We start from the raw sequence: 6,592 nt of genomic DNA, 5'->3' as shown, positions 1-6,592 counted from the left end.
ACTTTTATTTAATTAATGAAATAAGATATAGCAAAATTTTAAAAAGGAAAATACAGTTAATGTCATTTGTACACTTTGAAAAGAATCCACTAATTACGAAACAAATATTCAGTAACAGTCTCCCTACCCTGCTAGATTCCAAACATCCCATTCAGGAAGAACCCTTATTGAGGAACTAACTCCTAACTTCTGTCTGTTACTTTGTTTTAGAAGGGCCCTGTCCTCCAAGTGTTTTGGACCACAACCCCCATCATGCCTGACCGTTGCCTATGCCAGCAGAGGTTGATGGGAGTTGTAGTCCAGCATTTCTGGATGCCACCTGGTTGGGGAAGGCTATTCTAGATGTGGAATGGAAACATTTTAACCAGAGTCACAGTTTGGTATTAAGTGTAGCATGTAGTGATAAGGGCAGGGGTAGCCAATGTACAGTGGTGCCTCGCAAGACGAAATTAATTCGTTCCACAAGTTTTTTCGTCTTGCAATTTTTTCGTCTTGCAAAGCACGGACTTTGGAAAAGCTTCAAAAATCACCAAAGTCTTCAAAAACCTCAAAAAAGGCTACCACACTGCATGCTATGAGTTGCTCCTCGAAGTGAATGCACGGTTTTAAGAAAAAGGAAACAAACTTGCAAGACGTTTTCGTCTTATGAAGCAAGCCCATAGGGAAATCCGTCTTGCGAAGCAACTCAAAAAATGAAGAACTCTTTCGTTTTGCGAGTTTTTCGTCTTACGAGGCATTCATCTTGCGAGGTACCACTGTAGTGCCTTCTAGAAGTTGTTGGGGTCATCAGCCCTAGCAAACATGATCAGTGGTTAGGGGTGATGAGGGCTGTAGCCCAGCAACATCTGGAAAACAGCATTTTGGCTACCCACAGGTTAGAGGGGAAGGACTTTAGTTCTTGCCCTGCAACGAAGCTCACTACATAACCTTGGGTCAGTCTCTCTCTCACACACACATACAACCTAACCTCCCTTACAGGACTGTTGTTGTGATAAAATGGAGGCGGAAAAGCCTTTTATGGTGCCTTCAGCACTTTGAAGGAAATGTGGTGTGTATTCATAAATGCCTGTATGTTACAAGTTTGTGGGTATTATCTCTTAATTTAGATGTTTTACACAAGGTTATGGCATGCTAACCCACCCAGGCATGATCTCAACAGCCTAAATGTTAGGAATTCATTATGCCATCACCTCAGTATTTTCTCAATGAGAAAATATGCTCCAGATATGTAATATACTCTTTAAGTGTATAATCAAAGAGGAACCCAAATGAGGGAACAAAAAGTCGCCAAGGGACCTAAGTGACTGGAGATTTTAGAAACATATTAGAAGAGATTGTTGGGAACATGGCATAACATCTGACGAGAAAAGGCAATGGAGGGAAAGAACACAGAGGGGAAATGAATAAGAGTTCGAAGGTAAATTAATATATGCCCAAGAGAAAGAATAACCATCTGGCAATCTGTGCATTGCATCTGCTTTTGGGGGGAAGAAAGGGAAAATATTATCTGGGTAAAATGAAAAAAAATGTGATTTTGACTTGTATATGTGGCTATCATTATGCAATAGCAGCACATAGTGGAATTAAAGGACAAAAGTGGTAAGGACCTAACAGAAGCAGAAGACATCAAGAAGAGGTGGCAAGAATACACAGAGGAATTATACCAGAAAGATATGGATGTCTCGTACACCCCAGGTAGTGTGGTTGCTGACCTTGAGCCAGACATCCTGGAGAATGAAGTCAAATGGGCCTTAGAAAGCACTGCAAATAACAAGGCCAGTGGAAGTGATGATATTCCAGCTGAACTATTTAAAATTTTAAAAGATGATGCTGTTAAGGTGCTACACTCAATATGCCAGCAAATTTGGAAAACTCAGCAGTGGCCAGAGGATTGGAGAAGATCAGTCTACATCCCAATCCCAAAGAAGGGCAGTGCCAAAGAATGCTCCAACTACCACACAATTGCACTCATTTCACACGCTAGCAAGGTTATGCTTAAAATTCTACAAGGCAGGCTTAAGCAGTATGTGGACCGAGAACTCCCAGAAGTGCAAGCTGGATTTCGAAGGGGCAGAGGAACCAGAGACCAAATTGCAAACATGCGCTGGATTATGGAGAAAGCTAGAGAGTTCCAGAAAGACATCTACTTCTGCTTCATTGACTATGCAAAAGCCTTTGACTGTGTCGACCACAGCAAACTATGGCAAGTTCTTAAAGAAATGGGAGTGCCTGATCACCTCATCTGTCTCCTGAGAAATCTCTATGTGGGACAAGAAGCTACAGTTAGAACTGGATATGGAACAACTGATTGGTTCAAAATTGGGAAAGGTGTACGGCAAGGCTGCATATTGTCTCCCTGCTTATTTAACTTATATGCAGAATTCATCATGCGAAAGGCAGGGCTGGATGAATCCCAAACCGGAATTAAGATTGCCGGAAGAAATATCAACAACCTCAGATATGCAGATGACACAACCTTGATGGCAGAAAGTGAGGAGGAATTAAAGAACCTTTTAATGAGGGTGAAAGAGGAGAGCGCAAAATATGGTCTGAAGCTCAACATCAAAAAAACGAAGATCATGGCCACTGGTCCCATCACCTCCTGGCAAATAGAAGGGGAAGAAATGGAGGCAGTGAGAGATTTTACTTTCTTGGGCTCCATGATCTCTGCAGATGGTGACAGCAGTCACGAAATTAAAAGACGCCTGCTCCTTGGGAGAAAGGCGATAGCAAACCTAGACAGCGTCTTAAAAAGCAGAGACATCACCTTGCCAACAAAGGTCCGTATAGTTAAAGCCATGGTTTTCCCAGTAGTGATGTATGGAAGTGAGAGCTGGACCATCAAGAAGGCTGATCGCCGAAGAATTGATGCTTTTGAATTATGGTGCTGGAGGAGACTCTTGAGAGTCCCATGGACTGCAAGAAGATCAAACCTATCCATTCTTAAGGAAATCAGCCCTGAGTGCTCACTGGAAGGACAGATCGTGAAGCTGAGGCTTCAATACTTTGGCCACCTCATGAGAAGAGAAGACTCCCTGGAAAAGACCCTGATGTTGGGAAAGATGGAGGGCACAAGGAGAAGGGGACGACAGAGGACAAGATGGTTGGACAGTGTTCTCGAAGCTACAAACATGAGTGTGACCAAACTGCGGGAGGCAGTGGAAGACAGGAGTGCCTGGCGTGCTCTGGTCCATGGGGTCACGAAGAGTCGGACACGACTAAACGACTAAACAAACAAACAAACAAGTGGAATTGAGCAGTGGTTTTGTTCTTCCAACATTAGCAACATTAATACTTTTTAAAAATCTTTATAATAATAATAATTTAATAATTTATTATTTATACCCTGCCCATCTGGTTCGGTTTCCCAGCACATACACCAATTTCAGAAGAGAGACTGGTAATTTATATCCCAACTAACTTTTCTTCTTTCTTTGGCAATCACTTGTAGCCAAGTAAGATTGTCTTCCATGAACACGGTCCATGAACAGTGAGTCCATAAGTGACTGTGGAGGATGTTCACAAATTTATCTGGGCAGCTAATTTTCAGAAGGACAGTCCACAGGGCAATACAATTTACAGTGTCAAAGACCTTAGTCAGGTCAATAAATGCCATATACAGGGGTTGGTTTTGTTATCTGCATTTTTCTTGAAGCTGTTGAACAGTGAAAAGCATGTCCACTGTCCCCCTGGAAGGTCAAAAACCATTTTGGGATTCAGGAAGGGTAGCTGCGGATATAGTTATGAGACAGTTTGCTAAGATCCTTGCAAGAATTTTGTCAGCTGTAGCTAATAAAGAGATGTGTCAATCATTTCCACAATCCATTCAATCTCCTTTTTAAAAAAGGTTGATAATTTTGGCATCCCTACATTCTGCTGGGATCTCCTCTCTCCCCCAGGTTTTTCTGATGAGCTTGTGAAATTGTTGTGTAAATTCAATTCCACCCACTTTGAAGACTTCAGCAGGTATCCCATTCTGTCCACTGACTTTGTTGTTTTTCATTTGGTTAATAGTTGTACACAACTCTCTCAGATTTGGAGATACTGCAAGTTCATCTCTAATGTATTTTTGCAGAGTTTGTGAGAGGACCTCAGAAGCTATGGGGGAGTTGTGGTTAAGGAGATGCTGGTAATGTTCTTTCCAGTGCAATGCAATAGCTTCTTTATCCTTTAGAAGCGTGGTACCGTCTATTGAGCATAGGGGGAATATACCATGATTTATTGGACCATAGATGGTCTTTGTGGCTTTAAAGCAACTCCATGCATCATGGAGGGACGCAGGTGGCGCTGTGGGTAAAACCTCAGTGCCTAGGACTTGCCAATCGCATGGTCGGCGGTTCGAATCCCCGCGGCGGGGTGCGCTCCCGTCTTTTGGTCCCAGCGCCTGCCAACCTAGCAGTTCGAAAGCACCTCCGGGTGCAAGTAGATAAATAGGGACCGCTTACCAGTGGGAAGGTAAACAGCGTTCCGTGTGCTGCGCTGGCTCGCCAGATGCAGCTTGTCATGCTGGCCACGTGACCCGGAAGTGTCTGCAGACAGCGCTGGCTCCCGGCCTATAGAGTGAGATGAGCGCACAACCCTAGAGTCTGGCAAGACTGGCCCGAACGGGCAGGGGTACCTTTACCTTTATGCGTCATGAGTGTCGGCCAAGTGCTGGATCTCTTGAGCTTTTTTTAATCCCCCAGGTGTTCTGCTCTGAGATTGGGGTGGCATGTAATGATATAAATGATGCAAAATACTGGTATTTCCTACACAAAATTTATCATTCATTTCAGCTCATTGTGACTATAACTGGAATATTATTCCTAAAGGAAATCCCCAAGTGCACTAATACTTCAGAGCACATACTGATTGAATGCTACATTTTCATAATATAAAATATGGTTTGAAGAAGATCCTAATATGACAAAAATAAATTCATCTAATTTTTTGAGCATTTTGTGTGCCTAAAAAAAAATATATCTATTAGCATATAAATTACTCTCCATCTGATATGTGTTAATAGTCAAAACTGAATTTTCAGGCCTGTGATTCAGACAAGGCAGCCATAACTCATTGTAGAGTTAGTGGGTGATCTTCCCTCGCAGACTAAGAGAACATTGGCATCAGGAACACTGAGTGCTTACCTGCCCTGATTAATAATAATAATAAACTTTCTGGGAATCTCCAGCAGTACTAAGGATAAAAGTAATCATTACCATCTAATCATTAGATTATTTATTTATATAAAAGTATCTATAGATGATGATTTTTGAAGGGTTTTTTTTTTGTTTGTTTCTTTATACGATAGAAAGGTAACAGTGTAATCATTGTTTAGGGACCCTGTAGAGCAACTTTTTGGGGATATGCAGGGGGCTGGAGGGGAAAAAAAGAAACCAAAAGCCCTGTGGATTTCTGTCAGGTAAGCAGGTAGACATCATTTGATGTTGTTCATATTGCGTTATGTATTTTAACCATTGATTGAATGGTTAATGTCCTATCACATTATGCTGTGCATGGCCCTGACCTCCTTCAGGAGGCATGATGATACATAAATATGATACATAAGCCCCATTGTATGCAAACGTCTGGGCAGACATAGGATCAGACTGCCAAACATGCAATGTTACTGGTTTGTTCAGCACCCTCAGCTTACATGGTGCTTTACAGAAAGCATCATAGCCACAAAACACACACACAAAGACAAGTGACAGGGAGTTATAGTGCATAAGCAGAAAGTTAGTTTGGTTTTTGCTGATAAACTAATAATTAACTAATTATAATAAATTCCTTCTTAATTGATTATGAGGTTATCAGCAGAAAATATGTGCACCACTGCCAACTTTAGGCAGTCCTCGGATTGCAGCCTCCATCACTTTCCACACATGGTGGCTTGAAACAAATGTAACTGTTGTTGCATTTAGAATCTAAACATTTGTAATACATATAAATAAAATTTGGTCAACCCATCACATTAGCAAGATAAGACATCATATCTGTTCCACATCACAGCATTTAAACATGGAGCTAAAAACAATATACAAGGCTGGATACAGAGGACTCTAGTTATGGGGCACTTCCACTGGAGGAAGGGTGGAGGTGATTTAATTTAAACAATTCAACCTATTTCCTGCAGCCACTAGTCCCCCCTGAAAAGGTTCTTGGGAGCACTGAGCTTCCCTCCAGAGCAACCCGGGAGGTGGTGCTGAGGGATGGAGGGCAAGCCACTGTATTGCATCATGAAAGGAAGGAGGAGTTCTGTTCACAGAGGGGTGACTCTGGATCCAACTCAATGAAATTGGCCATTTCTAGAGTACAGATGCAACACACCATACACTAGTTCCAGATATGTACATATTTTAAAATATTACCTTCCGCCATAACAACCCCTGGTGAGATGCTGGTGGTAATGCTTTCCACTTGGTACACTGCTAGCGATCCTTCTTGGATTTGCTATAGCCTTCACTTTTATATTATACTACTGGAATGCCTAAGCTGCCCACCAAAACAAAATTTCCATTGCATTGGGGTTGGGGACAGCGGGAGCGGGAGAGAGACTGGAGGAATCCTAACACTTTGTAAAAATGCACTGAGCTTGAAAATGTGCTGTTGG

This window comes from Podarcis erhardii, assembly GCF_964252035.2.
Source record: "Podarcis erhardii genome assembly, chromosome: 2".
NCBI classification, from domain to species: domain Eukaryota; kingdom Metazoa; phylum Chordata; class Lepidosauria; order Squamata; family Lacertidae; genus Podarcis; species Podarcis erhardii.
The sequence above is the reverse complement of the archived record's forward strand: the minus strand, read 5'-3'. Positions refer to the sequence as shown.